The sequence below is a fragment of the Microtus oregoni genome, unplaced genomic scaffold (genome assembly GCF_018167655.1).
Source record: "Microtus oregoni isolate MIOR12 unplaced genomic scaffold, Mior012 000030F_ref0000283, whole genome shotgun sequence".
Lineage (NCBI taxonomy): Eukaryota > Metazoa > Chordata > Mammalia > Rodentia > Cricetidae > Microtus > Microtus oregoni.
The window spans coordinates 25417201-25438314 of NW_024543089.1; positions in this window are offsets into that span (position 1 = coordinate 25417201).

Below are 21114 nucleotides of genomic sequence, written 5' to 3' on the forward strand. Positions count from 1 at the left end.
CATATATTGGTTTAGTTTGTCAGGCTGTGCAAAGAAATATCTCTCGGTACTTAGCCCATTCACAGTCAAAAACTTCAAAGAAAACACAATAATATACAGAATCAAAACTCTCTGTGTATAATCCATCTTTACATGGCTTATTTTTCTTACTCTATTAGTTTTTCTAAAGTTTAATATTTATTTTATTATCTTCACTCCTTTACTCTATGACTGCCTATATTCTTTTATATCACAACTGTTTATACCTCTTTTCCTCTCTCTCCCTATCTATGTATATTTATCAAACATTTATACTCATTTAGAGGTCTTTCCCTATAAATTTGTCTGCATTACATGCATATCTGTAATTATTTTCTAAATAGGAGGGCTTTTTAAAAAAAATTTAAGCAGGCATGGCTAAGACCAATTGTGTGACTCTACCTGTTAACTCTGGCCAGTTCAACATGGCAGAGGCATGCGCACTGCCACAGTTTCAGGGCTGCAGTGTGTCTATGTCACCATTAAGTAATGTGTACATGCTGCTCACAGACCCTATTTAAGTGCTCAGTCTACTGAAAGACTCAGAGATGTCTGTGCAACTAGAACAAACCAGGAAACACTCCCCTAAAGAAGTCATGCAGCCTTCCCTACCAATGCTGAGTCAGGAAGACCTCTCTTAAGGAGCCACCATGCCCTTGTTTGCTGCCAGCAAACAGAGACCATCCAAAAAAAAAAAAAAAAAAAGACAGCTACCAAGAAGTTGTTCTAAAATCTGATGTTTTGTGTCTAGAATCCCCTTTTAAGCTATCTCAGGTTTTATGTCATATGGTCAGACCATGTTGGTGTGCCAATTTGTAGGTGGAGACTGCTGGTTTGTTTCTTAGTTACCTAGACCCAAAATAATCACACAGAAATTATATTAATTAAAACACTGTTTAGACTATTAGCTCAGGATTCTTATTAACTAACTCTTAAATTAACCCATTTCTATTAATCTAAGTCTTGCCATGTTGCTGTGACCTATCGGTAAGGTTCTGTCCAACGTCTGTCTTCTTAGGCAGCTATATAGCATCTCCCTGACTCCACCCTCTTTTCTCCTCTATCTCTGCTTGTAATTCCTGCCTTGCTCTATTCTGAGCAACCATAGAACCAAAGCAGTTTCTTTATTAACCAATGGTAATAAAACATATTCACAACATACAAACGAGAATCCCACATCACCAACCATCTTTAATCCTCGTAGCCACACTAGTTTGTCATAAAAATTGGGCTATATGTTACATGGCTTTAATCCTAGTCCTAGTGAGGAATATAAGAGGGGAGGAGATAGCTCTCAAACACAGTCTCATTTTGAGGTTTCAGGAGGCAGGAATACCATTTCGAATTGAGTTAGAGGTAAGAATCAGCGGCTAGCTGCTTTGTTTTTCTTTCCTTCTGGTTGAACCCCAACATCTGTCTTTAGGTTTTTATTAATTGTGCTACAGGAACATCACCCTTGCTACTGTGATTACTTTTCTTAAAGAAATATATTGTTTTAATCAGGGGATGGGAAGTCATTTTGCTGGCTGGTATTTTTTTTATTGAGACACATTTCATTTGCTGATGAAGTTCTCTACATGCACAACTGGCCACACTGAGTAACCATTCTTGTCTGTGATACATATTTGAATGAAATATTTATAAATCAAGTTTTCGACTTTTTTGTTTTACCACCATGAAAATGGCAACCCTGTGAAAAAGTAAATCACGTCAATTTATTAGTGTTCTGAATTTAGTGTTAGGTGTCTTCCAGTAAGATAAAATCCAGGTTCAATGTTGATGCTTCCCTAAAAAAAAAGTCCGAAACTCTTAAGCTGGTTAATGTTACTAATTTTGAATAAGCATTTTGAATTATAGGATACAGGAGTAAAATGTGCCTTGTGCTGTGAAGAAAGAGAGAACACCAGCATTACCATCCTTGGTAGACCTAAGGTACAATTTAAGAATCAAGCCACAAACTCACCATAATTAAAGATGTAAAATAAGAAAGGTTATGATATATATAGAGGAATAGCAGGAGATATGCCTGTATTAAGCTGCATAATATTTTAAACATTTAAATATTTTAAACATTTCTGAAAATTATGATAAAATAAGAAACAGTGAATTTTGTTGCATAATACAAATATTCGATTTTCCTTATTCAGTACTGTGAACTGAATAAAATGCTTCTTAACAATAATTGTGTTTTACCCTGAGCCAACACCTGTAGGCCGTTAAAACATTATATCTAATTGATAATTGAAGGCAAATTTGTACATCTTACTTTAAGTATACCATAATCTATGACGCAAGTTGCAAAACTCCTTTCCTCTAACTATTTTTAAAGTGCTGTTACTTTTACCTAGTCACACTACTGTGTAATAGAACACAGGAACATTTGCTCTTATATGACTGAAACACAGTATCATGGACCAACATTTCCTCAATTCTTGCGGACTTACATTCTGAGCATCTGGTACCCACCATTCTCTGTTCAGCATTTAGGTTATATGTGCAAATGAAGCAGTGTTTGCTTTTCTGTGCTTAGTTTATTTCAATTAGCTCAATTATTTCCTTTTCTGTCAGCCTGGTCTGAAATGACAAAAAAAAAAAAACCTATTCTTTTTGTGATAGAACATTCTGCCTTCATGAGTATGTCCTACATGTTTTAATCTGTTCATTGGTTAAGTGCCTCAAAGACTGTCTCCCTGTCTTGACTGCAGTGAATAATGCTGCAATAAACATGAGAATCCAGATGTTTCTTCGACATCCTTATATCCTCTCCTTGGATACATACCAAGGGACAGGACATTCACTTATATGTCAGTTCTGATGTTAATTTTTTTTTCAAGAACTGTTCCAGTTGTTACTAGCTCACCCTCCATGTATAGTGGGCAAGGGATGCTTCCCTACATTCTCATCAGCTCTTCTTCTACAAGAGTTGTTTGAATTACTCCCCTGGTTTATCAAATCTCTGTTTTTGGAAGTCTATTTTCTTTTAAATGTGGAAGTGTTTGAAAACATGCTTTAAGTCTGAGAATTTTATCACTATATTTTAAGTATCAACAGCAGTCAAAAAGATTTAAAAGATATTTCTTGAAGTTGTCAGCTTGCTGTTCTAAAATGTGGTAATTTGACACGATGAAAATACATTCTTATTACACTGAGATTTAAATGAGATAATCACATCGGATTTTATCACCTTATTAAGTAACTTTTGAAATATTAGATTTTTGAGTTATCAAAGTAGAAGTATTAAAATACATAAAATATGTTTTAGCTACTTTTACAGTTAGTAACAAATAGAACCTTTAATCTCAAGAGTAGAGTCGTAACAGAGGATATTTAGGTCAACTTGGATGGAGTGCTCATCTAGTTTTTTCTTGCAAGTTTGTTTCTTGGAAATCACTGACATTATTACTTAAATCTGCATATGCTGAATGGTAATTAAATTTGAAACACAGTTTTCTCCTATGGATTTTAGTGAGCTTTTTTTTTTTCTCTATCTTGTTTGCACCTATTGTATACTCCAGAGAAGCTTTAATATCTCTCACTACTAACTGCTTGGGGCCCTGGACTTTCCTTGTTCTATTTCTTCCTACAGATCTTCACTCTGTACTAAAAAAAGAAGAAAGGATATAGACAGAATAATTCATATTAAAGCTTAAGCATAGAGAGATTTTTACTTATTAAACTAAACCCCATGTATTAGCTGTAAGCATCTCTGAGAAATCAGTGTTTTATGGAAAGAATCAAGAGTGTAATTGTAAGTTACAATTCTAAATAGTAACATTATCAATGCAACCATGTTTTTGTAACTATAAATGGTATTCACAACTTTGTCTAAATCCTTAAATATTATTGATTTTCTACAAAACAGTGATCATAAAGACATAAAGAGAACCCTGTGGCTGCATATTTGGTTAATGGAGGAAAAGAAGAATATGTTACAAAATCAATAGGTAATCAATAGTACCTATAATTACACAACAAGATTCTGTGCACTTTAAATTGGATGTTTCCTTTTTTATTTCAAAGATCTTCAGTTTGGCTAGGGAGTGAAAATTCTGTTCTTCTTATTTTGCTGTAAGTTTAGAGACACTCAGAGCATTAACAAGATGCTACAAGAGAAGCACTATTAAGTTGGATGAATTTAGTGTTAATCACAGAAATTTAGCATGCCTTTTCAATTTGGAGAAAAATGAAGAATGACCTAATCCAAGACCTTGCATGATATCTGTGCTCTGCTGTGCACAGAGGGCTGTTGATTCTCACAATTGTCTGTCCGTGAAACTTGTGTGGTCCTTGTTAGGAAGCCTAACAGTGAGACAAAGACAATAGCACTTACTATAAAATGGTTTTGATCATTATGTTTGCTCCCTCAATTTGTGGTTCAAGTTACCCTTTATTAAGAAAAGCTGGCTGATGTAAAATCACTTTACTAGACAATACAAACACAACTCCCCTTTTCTCCAATTTTCCATGAAACCATTGGCCACACACACATTGCTGTCAAGGCTCTGCTTCATGTCAGCTGCACACTGGGCAGACAGATGAGAGACCGGTGATGTGCTAATTTGGAGGGCATGCTTTAGATGTTTAGTCCATTCTGAATCCCATATACTCCAATTACTAGATCATTCATAACCGATTTAAGGATATAAAATTGGGCAATAGAATTTAGAAAGCCTTTGTGTAGGTTGTGAATACTGAGTTGAGGGGGACACCATTTGAGTGAAATTTCAGCCTGAATAAAGAAAGGACTGACCTTGTGATTATCTTTAAGTTCAGAGTTCTGGAAAAAAAAATACAAAACTATAAAACCCTTTGTGCAGATTTGACTGAATAGCGGTTTTACTGAAATAATTATAAGCTATAAAGGTTCCACATTTATAGGAAAGTCATTAATCTAATTTGACAGAAATAGCAAACAGTGTAAACTTGTAGTATCTTGGTGGTTAGCATAGCAAACGTATCTGTTCATCTTATAAATTATGAATAGAGCAGCATAATTTGGACTTTTTTCCATTTAAAAAGAAATTGACTTAGGCTAAACATTGTGCTACAAAAAGTAAAGACACATAAAAAGAGTTAGTGTAAATGATTTATTTAGGATAATAAAGGTGACTTTGAGTGAAAGTTGAAAATATATAAATGAAGAAAAACACACAAGAAGTGTGCTTGTTAAATTCTTGATAATATGTGAATATATGCAAATACAAAAGAAAAGCCAATCATACAACTTTGAAAATGGTTATTTCTTGACAAGGAAACTGATGACAGCTTTTCCTGTATCTTTTATGAATCATAGATCAAAACTATAATCTTGTATAATTTTCATCTTTTATGTTTGAACATAGAGGATCGAGGTAGTTATAGATATAGACTCTTGAATCATTATCTACCTTGGTTTTGACACCGTGTCTTTCACTAAACTTGAAACTCATAGATTTTGTCAGGAGGACTTGCCAGTGAGCCCCAGGGAACCTCCAATCTGTCCCTGCATGCCCTGCTCAGTGATGGAGTCCCAGGCTTACCCCACCTCATCTGACTTTTTTCATGGACTCATTAAATACAAGCTCAGTTCCACGGGTACATTTATTTATATTATAACAAAAGACTGCAACAACATATGCTGCATCTGCTATTTGACCCACAAAATTACCTATTTTTAATTCATTCCCCCTGATTGGTGAGAATTCGCACAACCAAGGAAACTGAACTTCAACTGGCACGGAGAATCAAATAACAAGATCATGCTATATGCAGTATTACTCATTATAGCAACTTAAATATGGGGTGATTCTATAAGTGAACACAAAAGTGCAAAAAGAACTATTTTAGAATACACTCTGTTTTATAGACTGTGACCTACCATTACCAGTGTCTGTATACAAACTGCACACATTTTTCTCAATTGCAATGCTCACCCAAACAAACCTGTCAATAGTAAGATATTTGAGGATATTTTTTTCAAAGCTGAAAATCAAACTCAGAAACTTGTTCACGCTAGGCAAGTATGCTATCATTATTATCCCTGCCACTTTGGAATTTTTATTTTATCCTTGTATTTTATGACCGTTCATGTAAAGTTAGTGCTTTGGGCTTCATCTTTTTTCATCTGGTTGTGAACGTTTTTACATTGGCCTACTATCATACAGAATACTATCTGTTCCCTCCAGCTTTGTGTCAACATTTATTTAAGTAATCATGTTTTCATACAAGTCATTGATAAATGGTGCTAAATATTAAACTGAACAGAGTCGAGAAAAAAGCCTTCTGTGCTGCCACCAGAACTGTCTCTTTAAGTTGACACTCTTTTATAAATATGCATGTTTGAATATGTCCATTTAACATATCACAAGGCTGCCCAATTATTATCTTAACCTGAAATGTCAGTGGGCTGACATCTTTCCACACATATTATAGAAATAATCTGTTTTAATGACACTTTGAAATTCAGATATGTCTCATCTATTTCAACATCCATTTAATTTATTCTAAAATATGTGTGCGGTATATGTTTATATGTGCAGAAAAATACTGTGGCAGATTGATTGCAAAGATGACTTGATTCACCATCCCTCCTTGTATGAAGTGCCTTTGCAGAGTAACTTTACAGATTAGTCAGCCAAATAATGGGTGCTGCTCTTCATCGTCCTGAAGCTAGGATGACCCTGCATCTTCATTTGGCAAACAAATGTAGTTGACAGATGTAATTAGGAGTAAGGTCTCCACCATTCTATCTGCTACAGTAGTCAGGAAAACAAATGTCTGTATGTCCTGCTTCAACTCTAAAAACACTGGGTCCTACAATGGATACTGCACCATAGAAGCTGTGGAACCATAATCCCAAATGTCCCGACTCATTAATATGTCCATAAGTCAGAAGCCTGTGATAGTTTAAATTTCTTGTCACCCCAAATCTTGGGCACTATTTTACCTGACCTCTCAATTAGTCAAAATTTCCAACATACATTGAAATGAACTAACCAAGACTGGGTTATGAACCCTTATTACTCTTCTAGAGGATCTGGGTTGCATCCGATAACTAATAGTGTGCTGGTTAAAACTAATTATAACTCCTTCTCTAGGAAAACCCAACACCTTTTTCTGGGCTCCATAGGCAACTTACACATCACTATGTTGCAATGTCATAGTATGGTATACCTATGGTAAACTGTTTTACCAGTAGAATGTCTGTTTTTTATTCCTGTTTTTCTGAGTCAAACTCTAACAAATATTCTAGGGTTTCAGAAAATTTAATGGATCTTGACAACTCCCTAAGATTAGACTTTCAAATCTACCAAAATATTTGCTGGATTTCTCGGTTGAAAAAATATATAATGAATGTATAATGTATATCCTGCTAAATTCCATGTTAGTTAAGGGTTTCTGGTATTTTTTATTTATACTTTGACATGCTAATTTTATCAAACTTATGTATGAGTATATCTCTCCATTCTCTGCCATCTATAAGGAGAAATAACAATTGATGTACTTGTCAAATCTTTGTTCACAATACTCCTGCTTATATTTATATAAAGTGGAAATCTGTAGTCTGTATCAAAAGCAAGTTTCCTACTTTTTTCCCTGTTTTTTTTTTTCTTTCTTACAGAATTTTATACTTCCATGGTCCTATGAAGCAGAGTCTATTGGTTGAATGCAATTGAAACAGCATGCTCATTGGTTTATATTTTTTTAAGCAAAGCTGTACTTTTTAAAACATGTAAAAGAAGTTAGCCAACAGTAAATATAAGATGTTGATGAGAAATGAGACAAATAACATATCAAAATTCTCCTTCAGATAAAGTGTATCTCTATGTACCAAATAGTTTTGAAATAAATAATTAAAAGTCATTGTCAAACTGTACAGCCTAGGTACATAGCATATGCAATCTAAATCACTTAAATAAATGCAACTGGATATTAAGAAAAGCATATTATATTAGAAAGAGATTTTTCATTTCAGATTGAGACTACAAAAATATTCTCTTGAAATTCATGTAGGTTCGGTTCTAAGTGCTTTCCTGTCTTATATTCCTACACAATGGATACCCAGTATCCTACTTTAATACATCTCCAAAATATAGGTTTGCCTCTACACCAATAAAACTAAGCATATCCAGATAAAACTGAAGTTCAAATTACGCCAAAATTAAAAATATTTGTAGAGATTGTATATGTACAGGTATATCTAACATAATGAAGTATCTATCCAAAATATATCCAGAATATATTTGACTCTGCTCACAATATTAATATATATGCAGAGATACACAGTAATTATGTTTAGATATACACACATACATTTGTATATTTTCTTCAGATATCCTATGTTGAACATAATCATTATAGTTTTTTTTTTATTAAGATTGATTTGACTCATGATTAAATCAGTCATTACTTGCATTCAAGACATATTGGGCTAGATCCTGGTCTGCCACCAATATTTAAGAAGCAAATGTACTGGATTATTTGTTCTTTTAATGACTTAAACAGAGAACTCTCAACAGAGGAATCTAAAATGGCTAAAAGAAACTTAAGGAGATATTCAACATCCTTAGCCATTGGAGAAATGCAAATCAAAACAATTCTGAGAGTCCATCTCTTATACCTGTAAAAATGGCCAAGATAAAAAACACTGATGACAATTTATACTAGAGAGGATGTGGGGTTCATGGGACAAACATGCTTTACTGGTGGGAGTACGAATTGGTACAGCCCTTTTGGATATCAGTATGGTGATTTCTCAGAAAATTTGGAAACAACCTTTCTCAAGATCCAGCAATAGTACTTTTGGGTTTATACCCAAAGGATGCTCAATTGTACCACAAGGGCATGTGCTCAACTATGTTCATAGCAGCCTTGTTTGTCATGGCCAGAACCTGGAAACAACCTAGATGCCCCTCAACTGAAGAATGTATAAGCAAAATATGGTATATTTACACAACTGAGTACTACACAGCAGAAAAAAAAATAATGACATCTTGAAATTTGCAGGCAATTAGATAGATCTAGAAAACATCATATTGAGTGAGGTAACCCAAACCCAGAAAGACAAATATCATATGTACCCACTCATAAGTGGCTTTTAGACATAAAGCAAAGAAAACCAGCCTACAATTCACAATCTCAGAGAACCTAGAGAACAATGAGAACCCTAAAAAAAGTCTTACGTGGATCTAATCTACAAGGGAAGTAGAAGAACACAAGATCTCCTGAGTAAATTGGGAGTCTGGGGTCCATGGAAGAGGGTTGAAGGAGTGGGTAGAGGAAGGGAGGGGAGCAGAGAAAAATGGATAGCTCAATAAAAATCAACAAAAAGAAGCAAATTTAAATAGGAAAATAAGTCAATAAAGAGAAAATAGTTAGAATCAGGAAAAAAAGCATATTTATTCAATGTGGCCACATTTGGGAAGAAAGATAAGAGACCTTGAAAAGCGCTGAAATCCATCTTCCATATTTTCTTACTATAAACTGCATTGCCTTCATGTAATCCCCCAATAATTACAACTTCTTTCAAATCAGTTTTTAAATTTAAAAACAAACAAATAAGCATGGACAACAACAGCAGCAAAAGTGTCAAACTGTCTTTGTCAGCTATTCAGGATAGTTTCTTTCTTGACCTGAAATTTGACCTACAACTGAGAAAAATCTTGGCTTCTTCACTGTGTCAATTAGAAGATAAGGCTGATAGGATGTGGCCAGACCTCACACTGCGTATGATAGGAATTTGTCTAGGGAACAGCGTTTTTTTTTTGTTTTTTTATCTATTTCCTTTGATTTTACAATCTTGTGCAGTGCAATTTTTTGATGTCCTTATGACTCTCTGAATTGCAGTGGTGTCTTGTTTCCCCCCTTTCATTTCTAATTTTATTAATTTGGATATTCTCTCTTTCTTTTAGTTAATTCTCAATCAACCAATTATTTACTTTATTCTCAAACAACCAATTGTTTATTTTATTGATTTTTGGTATTGTTTTTGTTTGTTTCTATTTTATTGATTTCAGCCCTGAGATTACTTGCCATGAGCTCAATTGGGGTGCGATTTCATTTTTTTTTCTTTTTCCTTCTTTCCTTGTTTTTTCTTTTTTTTAATCTAGAGTTTTCAGGTGTAGAAGGGGGAGGAAGAGAGGGAAATGGAAAAAGTATATAACAATAAAAACAAAAAATTAGAGACATTTAATATTAGCAATGTAAGAGAATAGTTTTCAGTGACTGTTCTAAGAAACAGTTTAGGCTCCACAGAGAAATTAATATTTACCACTTGGTAGGAGCTGTTCTCAATCTTTCTCCTCTCTTTCTCTCTCTTTCTCTCTTTCTCAGAATCCTATAAATTTTCTTCCCTACAAGAAGTTAGAAACTCAATGTGAAATGTACTAACATACTTTTTTCAGCATATTTAAAGTATATTAGGAGATCTTCTTATTGAGAGTTTTTTATTGCAAAATAAGCATCTTATTGTGTGAATTTTGTGTGCGTGTGTGCGTGTGTGTGTGCGTGCGTGTGTGTGTGTGTGTGTGTGTGTGTGTGAGAGAGAGAGAGAGAGAGAGAGAGAGAGAGAGAACCTAGATAGAATTAAATTATAGCACGGCCGTCATAGAGCAGATCCCCAGGTAATAAAAGACCCCAAAATTAATACAGCAGCTCAGCTGAGCACATACAGTTTAAACAGCCATACCATCATAACTAATATAATAAATATGATCCATTTCTACCATGAAAATCCAGAACTCCAATTTTAAAATTCTTCCTCAAAAGAGGTTGACATCTAGACTACAGTTTGGTCATACTCTCAGGTATAGCTGCTAACAGTCTCTGTTCAAGGTAAAGAACGAAAATAAGAAATCATTAAGAACTAAAGCTCCAAACACTGCATCTGTTTCTGAACTATGGCAGGAAAAAAAGATCAAGGCCATTTCCAGCTCTGATCAAGAGTAGAATGGGACAGTTCCTTTTCGAAGTCTCCCTGAAAGTTTCCTGGGCAACTTTTACCTCTAGGTCTCATGAGCAGTCCACGTGATTGGTATTATTTAGCATCTATGAGCACATTCTCTTCATGAGGACCCTTAAGTCTGAACAGCCCCAAAACAAGGTCACATCTTTGAACAGTAAAAAAAAAAAAAAAAAAAAAAAAAAATATCAGAAAATAATGTCAAGCGATGTTAAGTGGAGAATTCTGTAAATTATCACAGCTGCCCTCCTCACACAGTCTGGTTTTGAGACATTGATCTATATGGCCCTTGCATTTCTATTCTCTATATCAGAAAATGACAGAAGAGTGTCAATTTTTCCAGTGCTACAGAAAGTCATGGTGCATACTTCTTCACTATTGGAAAAGTAAATAAAATGCAGTCCTTTTCATCAAAAGGTCAAATGGCACAAAATAACGTCCAGATTTAAAGAGATTTGTAATGATGCCACATTGAAAAAAAATACCTCCCCACTTTACAAATTTCTAAGATCAAAGATTGTGTTATTGCTGCATGCTTCTCTCAAAAGCTACATTTCACTTGTCAGTGTCAATGCCTTAGTTAATCATTGTCTTAGTTAGGATTAATATTACTGTGATGAAATATGATAGAAAGCAAATGAAGGAGCAAAAGGTTTATTTTGTTTACACCTTCACATCAAAGTCTATTATTTTGATAATATTTTATTTGTTGAAACAAATAAAGCTTGCCTGGAGATCAGAGGGTGGAGCTAGCCACTAGTTAACCACAGAGCTTAGACAGTGATGACACTCTCCTTATTCCCAGAATTTGGGAGGACAAAGCAGAAAGATCAGGAGTTCATACCACGCTGGACTACACAATATTGAATCAGTCTAAAAGAGAAACAGAACCGGGTAGTGAAGGCTCACACCTTTAATCCCAGCACTAGGTGGAGACAGGACCTTGGGCCATTCAGTCTGAGGATTAGTAGAGACTGGATCTTACCCCTTCTAGTCTGAGGATTAGTAGAGACTGGATCTTACCCCTTCTAGTCTGAGGATTAGTAGAGACTGGATCTTACCCCTTCTAGTCTGAGGATTTGATAGAGGTAAAGAAACCTCTTTGGTGGCTGCTGCTCTGCTTCTCTAATCTTTCGCTTTGATCCTCAACATCTGACTCCAGGTTTTTAGTATTATGACTGATTAGTATTTTCACTACATATTATTTAAAAAAGTCGGGGCAGGAGTTAAAGCAAGAACCTTAGGAGTTGATGCAGAGGCCTTGGAAAAGTGCTGCTTACTGGCTTGCTTCTTATAAAGCATAGAACCACCAGAACATGGGGTGGTCCCACCCACACTAGATGGGCCTTCCCACATCTATCACCAAGTACAAAAATGACCTACAGGCTCTCTACAGCTAGACCTTAAGGAGGGATTTTGCTAATTGAGGCTCCCTGCTCTCTAATGACACTACCTTGTATGAAGTAGACATAAAACTGGTCACTATAATCACATAACAAGATGAAGCAAAGCTCTGTCTGACCACTCAAAATGAGCACATAATCATTTTGATTTTGGAATAATAACCTAACATGACCCCTGGTACTTTTAATTGTCAGTATGAGTTATACGTTTGTGTAAAAGTAAAATTTTTAGCCTTACTAAAATACTTTGGATTCTGTAGTCATTTTCTTAAGAACCCAGACCCACTCATTGCATTGGCTAAAGCAACATTTCAAGAAGTATATATTCGGCTCCAGTCGTTAGTTGGAACTGCTGTTTCGCTTGTCTAAATGTCCAGTTGCAGAGTTTGAATGAAACCAATGAATTAGTTTCTAAACGATGCTTCCTGGAATCTGGTGTTTAACCAGCATTTCAAGTACTTGGTACTCCTGACCAATTTAGGATGCCATGTCTAGTGATCAAGATCATGCCAAGGAAAATCTTTTTCTATTCTCTCACTCATATATTTTGCACTTAATGCTGAGGAGTTTCTAAAATAAAATTTAACCTGCTTCCACCTAAAATTAAAACATAATTAGGCTTAAAATACAAACAACCAGTAATGTTATCTTCCAAGCAAATGACAGCTTTGATTTTTCTAGACTCTGCCCCCCTTTTTTTTCCACTCCAGCCACTTCAACAGTTGGAGCTGTTAGCCAGTAGTTCATGGGTCCCTCTTCAGGACTCGTTATTTCATAGTTTGTCATATTGGAGTTTGAAACTCACAGTTTCTTCAACTGAGAATAAGTCAGTGATTCGTTTACTTAGATAGATCCTTCTACCCTTCCATTGAGAATGATCCATTGGTTCATTCACCTGGTTAGCTCCTGCTCCCCTTCCATTGAAAATGATTCATTGATTTACTCACCTGGTTAGCTCCTACTCCCTTTCTACTTAGAATGATCCATTGATTCACTCACCTGCTTTGCTCCCACTACCCTTCAATTAAAATGATCCATTGATTCAATCACCTGGTTAGCTCCCACTCACCTTCCAAGTTCCGTTCAAAGAGCACCACCTCTGAGGAATGTTTCCTCCTCTCTAAATCCAGGGTTTTTTTCTTTTTTACTTCTTTCTATGTTCTCTCCCGGAGTTTCAGCTTTTGCAAGTCATGAGGCTTATATACATTCATAGCCTCAGTTAGTCCCTTAACCAAAGAAAGCAGTTTATCTTATTGTAATTTAATCTATTCTATATAAAGGAGCTTGTATCAGCTACTAACCATCAAAGAAAGTTCCTAATTAAGAAAGCATATTTATCCAATATGTAAATAAAATTTAGATATAGAAGATGCCAAATAGGAAGGGTAGCTTCATGGCTTGGTGATTTAAATTCCTGGCTCTCAATTTTGTATCTGTGTATTTGTCCACCTCAACATGTGGCTCTCATTTTCTGAAGTGTTTTGTACATGCATGAGTGGAGGAAGGAGAGGAGTCTATTTAATCCATTTCCTGAAGTCTGATGCCTGTCTATTTATAAGCAACTGTCCTGAATTTAATTGTACAGCCATAGTTATAGTTATGAGAGGATGGGAAATACAGTTCTTTAGCAAGAAGCTGAAAATCAAAGCCGAACTACAAAGAAAAAATAGATGAGGGAATTCAACAGAGCAGCTAATGCCTGTTACTGGGTGTTGGTTGGTATTTTGTTTCAATATTATGTCTATGTGTCGGTAAAGGAGGCCCAAATGGCATTTTCCTGAAATAGAGGAGATATAACAAAGAGAGCAAGCAAATACTTTTCCCAGACTCCCTTCCTATCTGCTGAGTATATTAGTTCATAGACATGAGGTAGAACAGCTTGAAAACTTATTTTTGAATGGCACCAGAAGTTCACAAGTGAGTGGCCTCCTTATAAATTTCATCTAATGATCATTGTGCTTGCATTCACCCCCACCTCCTGTCCTATGCTTTGAAAACAAATGGTGTTTGTGTTAGAGTAGCCCCACTCACAATTCCTGAAGCAACTGTGTTTGTACATGGAAGGCAGCCTGAAACATGCACAATTAGAAATGTTTACATCTGTTTCCAATCTCTGAATTTGAGCATGAATCGCTCTTGTGCAGAGTCTAACACAGTGGGCTCTTTTGTTTATTTGTGTTTTGATTCTTGAATTATATGTAAACACACACACAATAGCAACCATGTTACAATACTTGATATCTGTCACAGGATAAGATTTGAAACCTTATGGTCAGTGAATATTTGATCTCCTACAGAAGTATAGTATAATTCAAATTAGAAACTTACTAAAATATTTTTTCATTAATAAATAAATTTTAATAAATATGTTTATATACACTGTATATGGAAAAAAGTTAAACAATTCTTTTATCTTTCTCACCTATTATAGCCTATATCCATCTATCTACCTACTTGTGTAGAGCTATAAACTTATATCTTATGTCTCTGCTTTACATTAGACATTATTTGAACAGTCCAATATTCTTTACGTTTCTGAAGTACATTTTTGGAAATGGGGGTGAAGGTGGTTTTAAACCTAGTCCCGCATATATGCGTGGTAAACACTCTACCATGGAAATACATCTCTAGCCCCTCAAACAATCATGTTTTAGATGACATTATAACTTTCTTATTTGAAAATAGGCCTTCTAGTTAATACCTGACAATATGTCACAGTAAATTCATATAATTTTGTATAGTGAAACTTTAATATAGAGTTATTAGTATATTATTTATTCTTCTAAAGATTTTAGAGTGTCAGAAAGGATGTGCCCTCTCTGTAATCCTTTTTTGTTTTGTTTTGTTTTTTTCAAGTATATTTTTCTTCTTCCATTTCATCAAAACTTGACATGAAAAGATTTAGCAGACTCAGTAGTGATCCTTGAACTCCTGCAAGAGTAACCATGCTTGGAAGTCATGTAAATATAGACTCCAGGTCTTTGTGTGTAGATACAGTGATTAAGAAGTTATTTCTTAACACTCCTTTGGCAAATAAATGTGCACTTTTATAAGCAATATTCTATTGTTAATGGATTCAGAACACTGTGTTTTTACATCTCTATTCCAACTGACTGCCTTCTTCCTACAGTGTGTGGTTACATGGCTAGGTAGCGTGAGTGCATCCATGTTTGCAGATGTGTGGATTGTGGAATCTTTTCACCTCCCTTGCTAAAGAACCTTTGAATTCCTTTGCTTCTGTTCTAAAGTTTCCTCTCTGTAGTCCCCGACCTCTCTACTCCTATCTGGCCTCCACTATACCTGAAATTCTCAGTGTTAATGCTCTTTACACAGAACTGGTAGCTATTTCTGCAGCATGTCCTGTCATCCTGACTGTGTTACTTTCGTTGGACTCCAGCTGTCATTTTTATTTCCATTTGCTCTACTGTATTTCTTCTGCTTTCTGTTTAACATGTGTGTATGTGTTCTTAACCAAAGAAAAATTCAGTCTTTGTAGAAGAGGAAATTTCTAGATGCCAGTAGCTTTGGAAGCAGTTTGTTAAATGGGCAAGCACTAAAGATTGTCTTATTTGAGAACTATTTGTTTTTTATCCCTTGAAAACTACATGAACTTTTTAAATATAACATTGATGAGTTATCCTTTTGAGAATTAGCTCTTTTGATGTTTCATAAGAAGTGATGTTTACAAAGATTGAGAAGATGGTGAAGTTAATAAAATGCTTGCTGGATTGGAACTGGCATAGAAACAGAGAGGTTGAGCAATGGAATCAAATCAAAGACACGGATATTAATCCACATACTTATGGACACCTGATTTTTGACAAAGAAGCTAAAATTATTCAATGAAAAAAGAAAGTATCTTCAACAGATGGTGCTGTCATAACTGGATGTCATCATGTAGAGAAATGAAAATAGATCCATAGCTATCCCATGCAAAAAACTTAATTCCAAATGGATTAAAGACCTCAATATAAATCTGGCCATGCTGAACCTGACAGAAGAGAAAGTGGGAAGTAGTTTTCAATGCATGGGCACAGGATACCACTTCTTAAATATAACCCCAGCAGCACAGACACTGAGAACAACACTAAATAAATGGGACTCCTGAAATTGAGAAGCTTCTGTAAAGCAAAGGATACAGTCAATAAGACAAAAAGGCAGTGTACTAAATGGGAAAAGATCTTCACCCACTCCACATCAGACAAAGGACTGATCCCCAAAATATAGAAAAAAACTCAAGAAATTAGACATCAAAATTCTAAATAATCCAATTAAAAATGGGGTACAGAACTAAACAGAGAATTCTCAACAAAAGAATCTCAAATGGCCAAAAGATATTTAAGGAAATGTTCAACATCCTTAGCCATCAGGGAAATGCAAATCAAAACATATCTGAGATACCATCTTACACCTGTCAGAATGACTAAGATAAAAAATGCAATGGCATTTGAACACACAAAAATCTTCCCACATGCAACACGTGCATGTACACACACACACACACACACACACACACACACACACAAAGATAAAATAAATTATTGTAATTAGGGAACCCTGAGGATTGCTCCATACATTGAGATAAAGTTAAACAAACTCATCCTCTTTGTAGCATGTCCCTTTTTCAGGAGTAAGGCAAAGGAACCTTTTTTGCAAGAATCTCTTCCCAGAAATGGTACTTTATACAGCAATGAGTTTTCTCAGTAAACTGGATGATAATACTAAGAAGAAGGAATAATTGGCGTATCTTTTCAAGGAAGTGTCAGGTATGTGAGTAGGCTGTGCTCTAATTTTACATTAAAAAAAAGTCGAGGTAAAATGCATCTTGGAAACACCAACAACTTGATGTGAAGAAAAAGCACTCATCTTCCATTAAGATATCTCATCATTAAGATTCTAGAACACTCATTTTAAGATAGGACTATCAAGTAGACTTCTAGATAATTGCAGTGAAAAACAGGAGAAAAAATCCTACCTCTGTGGTTGTACACAAAAGAAATAATAGGGTAAGGAGAACAAGTATGAACAAAGTTCCAAGATATGAAAGTATAAAATGTCATAAGGAGATATTATTCCACAGAGCTAACTAGAACATTAACAAAAGTCTAAGAAGTTTATTGATGATTAGCCACCAGTTGGCAATTTTCAATTCTAAGAGTTTTTTTTAAAAAAAAATGCAAAATAAAAGTCAATTGTATCAAGTCTTTTTCCCTCCCATCCTTCAGTTTAGGCATCTCTCAACTAGGTCTTATAACTTAAATTAACCCACATTTTAAAATCTGCGTTCTACCATGTGGCCTCACCTCTCTTCCACCTTGCACTTCCTGTCCCTTCTCCATGTCCTCTGGTGTATCTCCTATACTAAAATTCATTTCCTCTTCTTCTCTCTCTACCTGGAAGTTTCACCAAACCTCATTCTGCCTAGCTATTAGCCATTCAGTTATATTTTAAACCAAACAGATGGTGCCTTGGCAAGTCATATCTTCACAGTATACAAAAGATTATTCCACACTATTTCCCCCTTTCCATCCAAATTAAAAAGAAGCTTTTAGCTCTAACATAGTAAAATAATATACAACAAGAACAATTATCACATAACAATTACATTCACAAGGTTCCATTCATTTGCATTTTGCAAATTCAGAGAAAATACACCATTTTCTATCCAATCTTGGTGAGTCCACTTTCTATTCTAACTTGTATTATCAATCCAAAACTATGCTTTTAGACCCCAAAGCATTTTCTTAGATGAAGAATTTAAGGTTTATGTCTCTCAACTTATACACTTTACACCTTTTTTGTGAGATTCTTTTTTGAATTTGGTAATGATGAAAACTGCAGCTATTAATATGTTCAACTCCATAAGAGACCCAAGAGCAATATATTACCTGAGTAAATAGAAAATAGAAGGCAAAGAGGCCCCAAGACTACAGAAATGATAGAAACAGCTAGTTGTGTGAACCATGATTTCCCTGTAACATTGGGACATCCATCTTCTGCCTACAGGCTTAAAATATCTGACGGACTTTTTTTGTGAAGCAGGAATTTTAAAGGATTGGACTAGCTTGTCTTGGCAAAGTTTGGCAGTTGTTTTCTTCTGTGTTCTGTGTATCTAATATGAACAGCATTCTGTCAGCAGTTGAGGTAAGAGCAGTTTCTTTGTCCAGTACCTAACCTTGTCACCAATGAATCCAAACTCCATGTGAAGGTTCTTTGATGCCTATCATCCCCATTTAAATAAAATGTGATACTTCCAAGCACAGACATGTCCCACTGTCATGAAAAGCCTTATGCTATTAAAACATTTTAAAATCCATATTCTACAGATTTCTGAAATGTTTGGAGGTCATCTGTCTGTCTAAGATATATCTCTGTTTGACCTTGAAAGCATACTTAATATGTTCACAAATTTGATTGTTATAGATGATTAATGACTGACCTACCTTTTTTGATTATTTTTAAAAGTTTATAATAATGATCTGTTTTGTACTTTCTTTCCTTCTTTATTTTTATTTAAAATCTCTTTTCATTTTACATACCAAACCCAATTCCCCCTTCCTCCACCTTTCTCATTCCCCACCCCTCATACCAATCCCATTCACTCCTCAGAGGGAGTAAGGCCTCCCTTGTGAAGTCAGCAAAGTCTGGCATATTAAACTGAAGCAGGACCAAGCCCCCCACCAATCAAGGAAGAGCAAGGTATTCCACATATCCAAAAAAGCCAGTTCATGCACATGGGATAAATCTTGGTCCCACTGCCAGGTTCCCCACCACAACAGATCAATTCATATAAATGTCACCCATAATGGGCATAGTTTAGGTTCCATTTAGATTCCCCAGCTGTCAGTTCAGAGACTGTGAGATTCCACTAGCTCAGTTCAACTATCACCATGGTTTTCCTAATCATGGTCTTCACCTGCTAGCTCATATGATCCTTTCTCCTTTTTTTCAACTAAACTCCAAGACCTCAGCCCTGTGCTTGATTTGCTTCACTGTAACTGCTTCCATCAGTTACTAAAACTTATGGAGGCATCACCATCCCTGACTTGAAGCTCAACTATAGAGCTATAATAATAAAACCAGCATATAACACCAGGAACATAAACACAGAGATTGACAATTAATAAATGAGATTTCCTGAAACTGAGAAGCTTCTGCAAGGCAAAGGGCATAGTCAACAAGACGAAATGGCAACCTAGAGAATGGTAAAAGATCTTCTCCAACCCCACATTTGACAGCATGTTGATCTCCAAAATATAGAAAGAACTCAAGAAACTAGACATCAAAATATCAAATAATCCAATTAAAAATGGGATGCAGATCTAAATAGAGAATTCTCAACCAAAACATCTCAAATGGCCAAAAGACATTTAAAGAGTTGTTCAACATCCTTAGCCATCAGAGAAATGCATATTAAAATGACTTTGAGATTCCATCTTACACCTGTCAGAATTGCCAAGATTAAAAACACTGATGAAGGCTTATTCTGGAGAGGATTTGGTGTAAGGGGAACACTCCTCCATTGCTGGTGGGAGTGTAACCTTGTATACCTTCTTCAAAAATCAGTATGGTGGTTTCCCAGAAAACTGGGGATCAATCTAACTCAACAATCTAACCTTTTATATCATTATTTTTATGCTAGTCAATTTAGAATATAAATTATCAGTTTTTTATTATAAATTTATGTTAATCATTGTTGTTTGTCAATTTATGTATCTGCCTTTTGTTATTATTGTTGGATATGTGAATTTGAACACAGAATAATAGAAATAAAATAATCTTTCATTCAATAAATCTAGAAAAATGTGTCTGCTTATCTAGAAATACCATTTACTCAAAAGTAATGGCATGTTTATTGATATTTTTTTTCTTTTCCTCATAAACTAAATGCTAGGGAAATATGGTTCTTGAAGTCCAAATTCTAGCACTGACTATCCACTTAGAGAGGTGGTCCCCAGTCAGCATGTTCAATACACTCAGGTGTTTGCAGCTTTATAGAAACAATGTCTATAAATATGAATGAACCACGTCCTCTCCGAGGCAGACAGAAGACTCTAGAAAGTAATACAGGTGAGATCAGAGCAGAACACTCAAAGGAAACAAAACTGAGTATCACACATGTCATCATGACTCTTCTTCAATGAAAAACTAATCAATAACAATACTCCCATGTTCCTTTCCTTCTTGCCTGGTCTTAGTTTGCTAGATTTTTTCTGCAGTTCTTTTTTCTTTCATCTACATTAAGTCTTCATTATTAGGAGACAAAAGCTGGCATTACTCATATCAGCTTATTTTATTCAGATGTCATTTCCAAAGAGCCATTCAATTACCAGTTCTTTAAGAACTACACTTCTTGAGATGGATAGTCTATGATTAGAACTTGAGCTTCCTTGTGTTACTTTATTTATTGTGGTTGTGTCGTCCTCAATGATTTACCAAAACCCATTTTGTGAAGGAAAAAAAATATATCAATGTCACCCATTTTCAAAATCAGTACCTTCTGTCAGCAACTTACTGTCGCTAACTTTTTTGTTATCCAGACATTGTGATCCTCCATTTACTGTAGAAATGTAACTTATTTGGCTTCCCAGTGCTCAGTCTTCCCCAAGGCCCACCCCCATTTGACTTGTCGTGTTCGTACATCTTTCTTCAATTGACGAACATATTCAATTTCTACCTTACCTGACACTTATAGCATGACCTTTTCTATTTTGTATTTGGTTGCTTTTTAGGGTAAGTGTCAGGTAACCTTAA